We start from the raw sequence: 12,630 nt of genomic DNA, 5'->3' as shown, positions 1-12,630 counted from the left end.
CCCCCAAAGTAGTACAGGAACCTTTTTCTAAGTCGGAGCGACTTGTGTCGCTCCGATTAGAATGGTTCCATTGTACAGAACAGGAGGCGACTTGTTAGGCGACTAGGTCGCCTGACAAGTTGTCCCTGTGTGAACCGAGTCTTAGGAAAAAAGGGTGCAAAATCCTGTGGAAAACAGATCAAGAAAAATGTGCAAAAAGCAAAATGCATAAATAACTAAAATCCAATGAATACTTCGTATACAGTCATGGCCAAAAATATTGGAACCCCTGCATTTCTGTGAGATAATGCACCACTTTGCCCAGAAAATTGTTGCAATTACAAATGTTTAAGCATTCTCATGTTTACTTCTTTTGTTTGTATTGTTATGACACAAAAAAGTGTAAAAACAAAAAAGCCAAATGTGACACATTCTACGCAAAAATCCGAAAATGGGGGCGTGGCCTAGCACCGGAGCAGGATGGCAGCTTAGACAGGGAGCTCCGTCATCCAGAGAATCAGTTTAGCCTCTCATCAGCGGGGAAACCTCAACCCCCTTTAGTGCAAGGATGACCAGGACAAGCCACTCTGCCACCCAGTCCTAGCTGGACCCATCTAAGCAGGAATATACCGGCGATTATTGCCAAAGCTTAATTGAACAAGCTGAAGTTAGGAGCTGATTGGTGTCTCTGCAGAAGTGAGATTGATTTTGCACTCTCCAGCTTTAGTAAATAAACCCCTTTGCTGCAATCTTTGAACAATTTTTCTCTTTCGTCCACATCCAGGGAGATTAGCTACAGTGCCATGGGCTGTAAACTTCTTCACAATGTTGTGCACAGAGGACACAGGAACTAAGATCTCTAGCGATAGACTTATAACCTTAAGATTGTAAATGCTTTTCCACAAATTTTGTTCTCAAATCCTCAGACAATTCTTTGCTGTTCTTTCTCTTCTACATGCTCTGCATGGCACAGACACACAACAGAAAGGTTGAGTCAATTTTTCACCATTTAAACTGGTTGCTGGTGTGATTTCTATATTGTCAGCACCTGTTAATTGAAATAGGTGAGTTAAATTACAAATTACAGGAACATCACAAACTTGGAATGCAATTATTTCTTACAATTTTGAGAAGGTGCCAATAATTTTGTCCAGTCCATTTTTGGACTTTTGCGTGGAACTTGTCAGATTTGTCTCCACTTTTTTTTGTGTCATACCAACACAAACAAAAGAAATTAACATAAGAATCCCTAAACATTTGTAATTGCAACAATTTTCTGGGCGAAGTGGTGCATTATCTGACAGAAATGCAGGGGTGCCAATATTTTTTTGGCCATGACTGTAAATACAAATTGACATAAGCTTTCTCAATACCAATGAAAAAATATGAACTCAATAATTAATCCATATTGCTAAAAGTGCACATGTTATAAAAAAGTTTCATAAAATACAAATGTGCTCTGTCGATTACTGAAGTGTTTGAAATTTAGTCCATATACATGGTGAAAAAGGTCCAAGTCCAGATCACAATATTATACCAAATAATGCCAGGTGATATGGCCCTGAAGTGCTTGTAGTCCCAGAAAAGTGCCCCAGTGTTAAAGTGCCATCGACATGCAGAGCCTCAGGCTCTAACCAACAAACTGATCTCAATACAGGAGATGAAAAAACTGTACACAGAAGATAATCCCACTATCAGGCTTGTGGTAAAAAAAGATGACTCCACTGACTGGCTCCAAGGTTAGCGTCACCAGAGGAAAATTCAGGACCGGAACTATGCAATTCAGATACCACTATCAGCCATATGAATCATCAAAGAATAAAGAAAGGGAGAGGTCTTATATGCATAGTAACATTGGTCCAAGCTGGATCAATGTACCAATATATTAAATATCCACAAGTGGAACTCTTCTTTGAGGGCCAGTTCACACCAGAACGCAATGTGCGAAAGGCACGTTCAGGGTACGTTTCCTGCACCACACTAGAACACACTGTCTTTAATATCTGCTGCAGGTGACAATGTTATGTTAATGGCTCCCCAGAGGCAGATCATAAAAGCAATACATTTGTGGAACCGAACCTCATGATACCACTGTACCATGTGAGTTGGCGTGGCACATTGTTCCTGTATCCTCTTCACAGCATAATGCTGCTATGAGGTTCATCTGCAATTTTACACAACGCACTTCATCATAGCACGATGCAACACTGCGGTGCATAGATTTGAATGAATGTTTTGTGACATTTCAATAAAGTTTTTAAAAATGTAAACAGTTTAATTTATTGCAGCTATGCATCGCACCACCCTTTACGACACACACCAGCACACTCTAATGTGAAATAACCTTTTGTTTTATGAAAATGTATGACAGCACAACAAATGTTACAGCATTGCACCACCTGATCTAATATAGTGGTGCAGGTCATGAATAAAACATTTTAAAACACGGTCACATACTTGTTGACAAAAAAACACATACTTGTGCAAATCCAAACCGATCACATGAAAATGTGTACCATACACACAAATATATGTGTTTTACACACGTGCAATCTCTATCATGCAAGTCAGAGTGTTTTGTGTTGGCGAGGTGCCTGGTGCTACTCTCTGGGGAAAACCCACTTTAAAATCTTGGAAGTCTTTAAAATTCATTTAGCCAGCAGGTCTGTGGAGCATTTTCTAAACAGTACAGACATGGAAGGGGGAGGGCGGGTATCCTCATCTAACTTATGTCACAGATAAAGCAGCAGCCCACAGCCTGACGTTCCTCCCCTGACAGTGCAAGTTCAGACTCCAGCAATCAATAGAAAACTGTCTAGTGCATCTACAAAAGCTGCAAACTCTCCCATAATTACCTCAGCTCTAGAAGAAGGTGTGAATACAGACAATCAAATGAAAGAAAACTGATAGGAGTGCAAAAGGTATAAAAAAAAAAAAAAATTGGAAAAACAAGATTGGAAAACATAATAATTTTTTAAAAAATGCGATACCCTGCATGATAAACTATGGACAAATGTGATTAAGTAAATTAGCTTTTGGAACAGTGCCAAAAGAATAAGATGAACCTAAACTGATATTAAAGCCTTTTTTTTTCATAAAATGAGATGCTGATAGCAGGACACACAGTATCTCACAAAAGTGAGTACACCCCTCACATTGAAGAAATGACACTTTGTTACAATGTAAAGTAGTGAGTGTGCAGCTTGTATAACAGTGTAAATGTGTGGTCCCCTCAAAATAACTCAACACACAGACATTAATGTCTAAACCGCTGGCAACAAAAGTGAGTACACCCTTAAGTGAAAATGTCCAAATTGGGCCATGACCCCTCCCCGGTGTCATGTGACTCATTAGTGTTACAAAGTCTCAGGTGTGAATGGGGAGCAGGTGTGTTAAATCTGGTGTTATCGCTCTCACTCTCTCATACTGGTCACTGGAAGTTCAACATGGCACCTCATGGCACAGAACTCTCTGAGGATCTGAAAAAGAGAATTGTTGCTCTACATAAAGATGGCCTAGGCTATAAGAAGATTGCCAAGACCCTGAAACTGAGCTGCAACAACAGCAGTTTAACAGGACAGGTTCCACTCAAAACAGGCTTCGCCATGGTCGACCAATGAAGTTGAGTGCACGTACTCAGTGTCATATCAATAGCTTAAAGGGGTGGAGGGTCAGCCTGTCAGTGCTCAGACCATACGCTGCACACTGCATCAAATTGTTCTGCATGGCTGTTCGTCCCAGAAGGAAGCCTCTTCTAAAGTTTATGCACAAGAAAGCCTGCAAACAGTTTGCTGAAGACAAGCAGACTAAGGATATAGATTACTGGAACCATGTCCTGTGGTCTGATGAGACAAAGATAAACTTATTTGGTTCAGATGGTGTCAAGCGTGTGTGGCGGCAACCAGGTGAGGAGTACAAAGACAAGTGTGTCTTGCCTACAGTCAAGCATGGTGGTGGGAGTGTCAGGGTCTGGGGCTGCATGAGTGCTGCCAGCAATGGGGAGCTACAGTTCATTGAGGGAACAATGAATGCCAACATGTACTGTGACATACAGAAGCAGAGCATGATCCCCCTCGCTTCGGAGACTGGGCCGCAGGCCAGGATTCCAACATGACCACGACCCCAAATACACCTCCAAGAAGACAACTGCCTTACTAAAGAAGCTGAGGGTAAAGGTGATGGACTGGCCAAGCATGTCTCCAGACTTGAACCCTATTGAGCATCTGTGGGGCATCCTCAAACGAAAGGTGGAGGAGCGCAAGGTCTCTAACATCCACCAGCTCTGTGATGTCATCATGGAGGAGTGGAATAGGACTCCAGTGGCAACCTGTGAAGCTCTGGTGAACTCCATGCCCAAGAGGGTTAAAGCAGTGCTGGAAAATAATCGTGGCCACACAAAATATTGACACTTTGGGCCCAATTTGGACATTGTCACTTAGGGGTGTACTCACTTTTGTTGTCAGCGGTTTAGACATTAATGGCTGTGTTTTGAGTTACTTTGAGGGGAGAGCAAATTTACACTAAAATTGGGAATGAATGGGAGAAACTCCCTTATAGGGAGTTTCTCCCATTCGTTCTGAAATTTTATTTCTATTTGCATCCAACACAGGATGTGGGTGTGAAATACGTCCTTGGAAATGGTTACATTTTATTTAAACAAGCAAATTTACACTGTTATAAAAGCTGTACACTCAATACTTTACATTGTAGCAAAGTGTCATTTCTTCAGTGTTGTCACATGAAAAGATATAATAAAATACGGTATTTCCAAAAAATGTGAGAGGTGGACTCACTTTTGTGAGATACTGTATGGTAGGTGAGGTTGAAAAAAACCACAAGTCTATCAAGTCCAACCTGTGTGTGTGCTTTTATGTTAGTATTACATTGTATATCCCTGTATGTTGTGGTTGTTCAGGTGCCTAATAGTTTTTTTAAATTATCAATGCTCCCTGCTGAAACTGCTGCCTGTGGAAGAGAATTCCACATCCTTATCGCTCTTACAGTAAAGAACCCTCTACGCAGTTTAAGGTTAAACCGCTTCTCTTCTAATTTTAGTGAATGGCTGTGTGTCTTTTGAAATTCCCTTTCACAGGAAAAGTTTTATCCCTATTGTGGGGTCACCAGTACCTTATTTGTACATTTATATGCTTTTTTTTTTCTCTCTATACTGTCCCCCTGCCAACTTCAGGTATGTGGGTGCCTGCTGGGACCTATGGGGTCTCACAGTGATCCCTGCTTTGTGCGCACATCTGTTCTGAGCTACAATTTTACGCGCAGCCACTCCCAGGTTCCACACACAGGCAGCGTGAGAGACAGAGCCAAAGCTCATGATCTGCTGTTACTTACTTCTATGGAGAAGGAGATGCTTTGGTTCTATGTGTCTCTGGTGCTGCCTGTATACGCAGTGTAGGGAGCGGTTGCATGTAAGCTTGCAGTTCAAATCAGGAGTGCGTGTGAAGTGGAGAACACAAGAAGATTCCATAGGTCTTCACAGGTGCAGGGCCACCTACATACCTGAAAGCAGGCAGTGCAGATGGGTACAGTATGAAGAGCAAGCCCAGAAAATAAAAATTGAAAAAAATCAGTAAGAGCGTGTAGGTCCTGCAATAAGAATCTCATTAAAAAAAATAATAATAATAATAATAATATCACTTTAGAGCTGAACAAAGATTAAAAACAACAAATAATAAAAAAAAAAGGTAAAAATATTTAAAATGTGGGGCCAGTCACGTATGTTGCATTATTACAACACAATTCACGGTTTCCTTTTTTTTTTTACTTTATGGAAATGTGACAGTGACTATGAACTGCACAGAAACTAAAGGTGTAACAGAGCTGCGGAAGGGTGCAAACATGTTGCATTTTTCAGCACTGCAATTCTCTGCAGCTGCCGCCTGCGTTCTGATGTGAACAGGGAACATAGAAAAAAACCTTCTTTCTGTGTGCCCTTGAAGAGACCAGCATTTTCTTAGTGCAAAAATCTCTGATCTCTGAACAAGTGTGAATGAGCCCTTAAATAGCATTGAAATTTCATAGGCACTGTCAATACTGTAGAGGAAGTAAATGCAACAACCAAGTCTGTCAACAGAGGAAGTGAATACAATAATCAGGTGAGTTACAGAATATTTACGGGTCCACCCTATCCCCTTAAACAAGCCTCACCACTTCACACCCTGGTAAACTATTACATTTGGAAAGGCTACTGAATCATCCAGTGGGTACAGAATACAAGACTGGGACCAAGGATCAGTCTGGATAACACTCACAGCATTCGTGTGAAAGCAGGTGAATGTTCATGGCAGTCACCTTTTCATTACCTACTTGCGGTTTGTTGTTCTATAAAGATTTAGAGTGACGAGGATTCCTGAATAAGGATATTCACTCAAAGCCATCTGTAACACACTGGCCTCTAATTTTACTTGAATTCAATTTTATATGGCAGATCTTTGTGCTAGTACACCATACATTACACATTTTATTGTTTTACCATGTTCTTTTCAAACTTTGTTTGGAATCGAAATGCAAATACATGTGTTTGAATGGCAAATGTGGTATTTGATGAGGAAAGGCTGACCTGCTTTCCCCGCAGTTCAAACACACCTCAACAGGACAGGCTACCTCCCAAGAAACGCAGCACAATGCAAAACAGTTCAAATGCAACTGAACTGTCATGTGTAGTGCTCAATTAAAGTCAATGGCATTTTGCTGACCTGCGTTTCAAATGCAGGAAAACAATGCTGGTCGGAATGAGCCCTAGTGACATCAAGAATAAAAAAAAAAAAATGCATTGAAGAACCAAACTATAACAGAAATTTAAAGTAACAAAAGTTCAATGCTCTAATATTCCATTCTTTAATTATTTAGAAGACAGACCAGTATTTGCAAGCAAATGTATTAAAGTGGTTGTAAACCCCTTCATATACCCAAAGAAGTGACTGACCTCAGGTGATACACAGAGAGGAAACTAATCCTCCCACACAGGTGGTTGTACCTGTTTATTTGCAGTCTTCTCTCCTCTACAGCCATTCAAAGTGCATGGTTTACACAGCATTTCTCAGCTCCAGAAGACAGGGGGCAGGTATCTGATGTTACACACTTCACAGCACGGAGAGTGTAATCTGAAACCTGAGTGGAGGGAGTGGACACCCCCCCCCCCCGCCTCTACACAGACACAGAGAAAATGCAAAGCTGAGGCTGTAATTTGCAATAAACTGCAATCACTGTGTCAAAGACTTCTATGTACACATTTTTTTTCTTTTTTGTGATACCCCTGCCACTAAACAAAAAAATCCTGTGTCAGTAACACAGATGTGCAACAAAAAACTTTAGAAAATATGGGCGCTAGGTATCAAAATTACTTCTATACAACATATAGATGTAACAAAATGAAAATCAACCAGAAATTAAACCAGTGTCAATATTATACACCAATATAAATTCTATGTCCATATAAAAGTCAAATTCAAAATAAGAAATCCAACTATGTGATCTGTGGCGAGTTTACACTTCTAAACTGTGCTCTGATCATGTAATCAATGGTGTTGTATAACATGTGCCTTTGTGGTCAACACCACCCTCTCATCACATCCTTCCTATCTGAGCTCTGGTTAATCACAGTATGGCCAGGGGCAGAGTCCTCCTTCGCAGCCACAGCAGCGTCTCAGCAAAGGGTGTTGGGACGCTGAGCCTGGCGCTGTCGGATCCATCCATCTCGGATGTCGGGAGACACACACAGGATGTGGCCAGGCATTGGGCATTTTCTTACCTCATGTGTTAGATGATCTCTTATAATTAGAGATCATCGAAAGATGTTTTCGGCCAAGTGCATCCTGCATTTTCGGTTTCACCACCAAAATTTCCATTCGGTGCACCTCTAGTAAAATGACTGAATACGGTGAACAGTTGATGTTATGAGCTTAGAGGATGGATTGTGGAGATTTCATCATCCCTGCTTAATCTGCCTGGTGTATTGATTGTTGAGTGTGGATGTCAAGGCTATTTATATGATCCAAGGCTCATCTAACTCCTGTAATAAGGGTTCCCAGAGAAGGGTAAGAAGCAGTGTGTTTGGGTGTCGGTGATGGCTTTCTTCCCTCTCTACACGATCAAGAGTTTTTACCCCATGATGTGTATTTGATAGTGATTTCATAAAGGAATTTTTATATTTTAAGGGCATTGTTATCGAGCGCTGCACCTTTTTCCCTACCACAGCATCAGCTCAGCAAGAACTAGGCTTGCAGCAGGAGGTCAGGAACAGGAAGTGACATCTTAAGAGATCACAAAGATTTCCATTGTCTTATAGAGCACAAGTTGACCACCAAAACATTTGGATCAAAGTGTCTGGTGAATATACAGCACCATTGACTGCATGATCACAGCACAGTTTGGAGGTGGAAACTCACCACTGATCATTTGAAATAAACTGTTAAATGGACACTGAATTTATAATGGTGTATAATATTGACACGGGTTTAATTTCTGGTTGATTTTCATTTTTTTACATCTATATATGTTGTATTGCAGTAATTTTGATACCTAGCGCCCATATTTTGTAAAGATTTTTGAGGCTGTCATTTAGCTGATGTATGCTGGGGGGGATTCCCTTCCATGATCAGAAGTGACTCATGCAGAGGAATGGTACAGGAGACAGAAATCACACTGGGTGCTTTGGATTGAAGCAAGAACAAGCACACACACTATAGAAGGATATGCTTTGTTCATTTTTCTTTGCAGAAGTTTACAATCATTTTAAGAAACTGCTATTAATATGTACTCGACTCGCTCGACTTTGCTTAATCCAACCTTAATTCCAGCACAGATATAACACAAATTATTGTTGAAGTTACTTACCAAAGAATAAAATATTTTTTGAACTTTAGCAGTTGGCATTATTGAATTGCTGCATAAATACGTTAAAGTGTAAATGCACCTTTGGTGCAGATACACTTGTGTTGTAGTGCCCCCAGCCCCCCTGCCAGTCTTGTATTCATCTGTCCTCGATCCAGAACAATATTGGCTGTCCTGTCTTTGTCGCAAGCTGCTTGTGAAAATATTCCCACCTGGGCCCATGTATGCGCTCTGCACTGTCCATTCATTCCTGAAGGAAGTTCATGCTCCAGAGCTACAGTTAAATAAAACTGACTGGTCCAGGGCTCACCCCCAGCCTGCTACCTGGACAATGAAGGAGCAGCCGCATACTGATGAGATCACCCCTGTTCTCTTCCCCTCCATCTTAGTGAAAGCACCGGGTCTTAAACTGGCTCAGAGAGTTCAGTTGTGCTGAAGATTAAGATTGCAAGAGGCAAACAACAAGACAGATTTTGTTATTTTTTCTGCTTCAATGTACAAGTAAATAAGGAGCTATACAGCAGTGTATTTGATCACAAAGGTAGGTATTATCTAAACATACCTTGATAAAGTCACGGAAAAATTTAAAATAATCCAAAGATTAGGGATTGTGCACTAAGAGGATAAAAAAAAAAAATACATAGCCATTCATCTAGCAAATCTGCACATACATTTGTTCTGTACAAAATGAGCAACAACAAACGTTGTCTAGGCTAATATCTCGTCTGACCGTACGTTCTTTAATTATGGGCAGTAGTAAAATATCACATTATGGCCACTAGATGGCGATGAGAAGCATAAGAAATGTGTCTTTGTAACAAGAGCTGCAATGTAACAAGTCTAGTAAACACTAGAGGGAATTGGCAAAAAAATGTAACAAAAACCCAAAAGCATGGCCCATGAACACTCCACTGATCTTCCACACTCCGGTCTCATGCACACTGGACATTATAATAATGTTATAAAAACGGCCGGCAGTAGCTTTGCAGTGAGTTTTTCCAACATTTTTGCAATAGCGTTTTTTAGCGTTAGCGTTTTTTCTTAATGGATCAAAAACTTTAAAAACCGCTGGCGAGCCACGTTTTCCAAAGTTTTTTGACGTTAGATCGTTTTTACAGCTGAAAAATGCCTCTCAGAACCCACTGATTGTGGAGTTTTTTTTACAGCCAAAAAACACCCCAGCCAAAAACAGTTGATAACAGCCTGTGTGCATGGACACATAGGATAACATGCTGGAGAGTTTATTGACCGTAGAAAAAAACGTCTGAAGCCAAAAACAGCAGCTGTAAAAACATCTGAAAAGTCCAGTGTGCATGAGGCCTTCTTTTCACACCAGGTTGTGCCCTGGAATTACATTTATGGGTGATGCAAGTTTTTTGTAATTTAGGTCACAACAACTCGCTAACCCCCTTCTCCCAGCAAATCTACAAGGTCTGGTTGAAGAATGCTAAGAAAATAATAGTAATTAAATGTAAACTTTTGATTCTACAAACCATCACATACAGAAATCGTTTTATGAATTTTGTTCTTCACCAATACAAGGCAGCATTTCAAGAGGGCAATACATTTTTTAAAATACCTGGGACATATGGTTCCAATATCCTCCAACACATGCCACCATAATATAAGGAGAGGTATAATATATGGAAATATGTATATGGCATCTGTTTGATTGCTTTAGCTGCAATACCTGCACTCATACTATCTACATCTAAATATTAATGCCATAACATTATACCTATTTTCAATACAGAAGAGCAGTCTATGCAACACAATTGTTACAAATTGATGAGATTTATTGTAGCAATGTTTTGCATTTAGTAAGCATGTTTATTTTGTATTATTTATCATTTTTAGAAAGAAGGGATTCTAGAAAATGTAAGACACATAAGGAGACTGGGACTTGTTCCACATTCTGTATCATACAGCAAGTAAAACTATATTTTTTTTAGTTAAGAAGTGCCAAAACAGTGTTTCTATATATGCCATACTATACTGCAGTAACCTTATGTGATTGAGCAGACAACATACTGTGTTTCATTATAGTTTGTGTACAATATATCTAAGCACCTGCTGAAATACATATATATTTGGTATGGTCATGCATTAGCCTCACTCTCTAAACTCTACTTTATAGTGGTTAACCAATAAATTCAGTCTGAACAGTTTTGCAACGTTTTCCTCAAAAAGGAGCAGGCAATTTCCACATATATTCTCATTTTTTTCAAATTCAATAGGTCACACATAATATATTTATATTTTTAGTACTCTCATGCTTGTGTTAATATCATGTTCTGATATTGTTGGCCAAGCAGTGACGGCATCTTATCAGATTTGGTCACTGTAAATTCATTTTCAAAGCAACGAGCGCTGCTCTTTTGTTTGGCTGGAGGAATCTTTTAGGCCCCATGCACACGAGACGCTGTTAAACGCGCGTTCAGAGGCAGTAGGACACTTTTTTCAACTGCCCCTGAACTCATTCAATGTTATCCTATGTGTCCATGTACACAGTCTTGTTTTTTGGCGTTTTTAGGTAGTTGCGTTTAACCTCGTTTTTCCAGACGCCAAATGAGGCTGCATTTGCGTTTATAAGTGTTTTTAAAGGAACCCTATTTTTTGGACCAGAACACACAGCAATATGATGGTAAACTGCAGCAGAGAAAGACATTTTGCGACCCGAATTTGGGGCCCCATATCTCGGGGCCACTTGGTGCTAGGAACCCCAAGTTTGGTGTGTAAACACAGTGGTACTAGAACTAGGGGTTCCTAGCACCAAGTGGCCCCAAGATACAGGGCCCCAAAGTTGGGTCACAAAAGGTCAAGCACTTTTCTGCAGCAGAGAATGACATTTTGCGACCCAACTTTGGGGCCCCATATCTTGGGGCCACTTGGTGCTAGGAACCCCAGCTTTGGATGTGTAGTGTTAGTTCCACTGTGGTAGCACACCAAATTTGGGGTTCCTAGCACCAAGTGGCCCTGAGATAAGGGGCCCCAAAGTTGGGTCGCAAAATGTCATTCTCTGCTCTGCAGACACTTCTAGACGCAAACGCGGCAAAACGCAGCTAAACGCAGCATGCAAACGCGGCAAAGCGGGCGTTTCGTGTGCATGAAGCCTTACGTTCTAAGGCCTCATGTACACTGCTGCTGGTAAATGGATGTTTGGGAGCAGTTGGGCATTTTTTTCAGCTGCCCCTGAACTCTCCTCCATGTTATCTTATCAGTACATGTACACAGGGTCATTTATAGTTATTTCTAGGCAGTTGAGTTTAGAAGCATTTTTTGGCAAGCAAAAAAAATGCTTTCAGGATAGATGTTCAGAGGCTAAATGCCTGTAACAGCTTGTAAACGTGGTAACTCGACTATTTGCAAAAAAAATAAATAAATAATTAAAAACAATTCTAAACGCAACTTGTAAATGCGGCAAAACTGACATTTTTTTAACGTCGGTTATCATCTGTCAAGGTAAACCGTTCACGAGAGCTTTTAAAACGTCCCATGTACATTAAGCCTTTGACTTATTAACCAATAACATTAACAATGGTGGATTTAGAGATGTGTCTGTTAACGAAAGCAGAGGAAATTGAGTTTTTCTGGTCCCCTGGGAAATGGGGAACTAAGCAAGCCTACAACGGTATGCCATTCTTCTTACAGCCCTATAGCAACATTTAAAAATGACTCCATCAGATTCTCTCCAGGTCTGCTCTCAAATCTGCTCACTTAACCAAAAGCCTAGGCATTTGGCCATGTGTATCACATGACCAAATGCCTAGGCTTTTGGTTGAGAAGAAGATCAGAGTACAGACT

At 40.5% G+C, this 12,630-nt stretch overlaps 1 protein-coding gene across 6 annotated transcripts in view; it reads right to left on the bottom strand.

Moving 5' to 3' along the window:
• DENND1B (DENN domain containing 1B) overlaps positions 1-12,630 on the bottom strand; it is a 422,418-nt gene that overhangs the window by 254,066 nt on the left and 155,722 nt on the right. The window lies entirely within an intron of this gene.

The sequence above is a fragment of the Aquarana catesbeiana genome, linkage group LG07 (assembly GCF_042186555.1).
Source record: "Aquarana catesbeiana isolate 2022-GZ linkage group LG07, ASM4218655v1, whole genome shotgun sequence".
NCBI lineage: Eukaryota > Metazoa > Chordata > Amphibia > Anura > Ranidae > Aquarana > Aquarana catesbeiana.
Note: the sequence above shows the minus strand (reverse complement) of the source record. Positions and strands in the feature narration are given on the sequence as shown.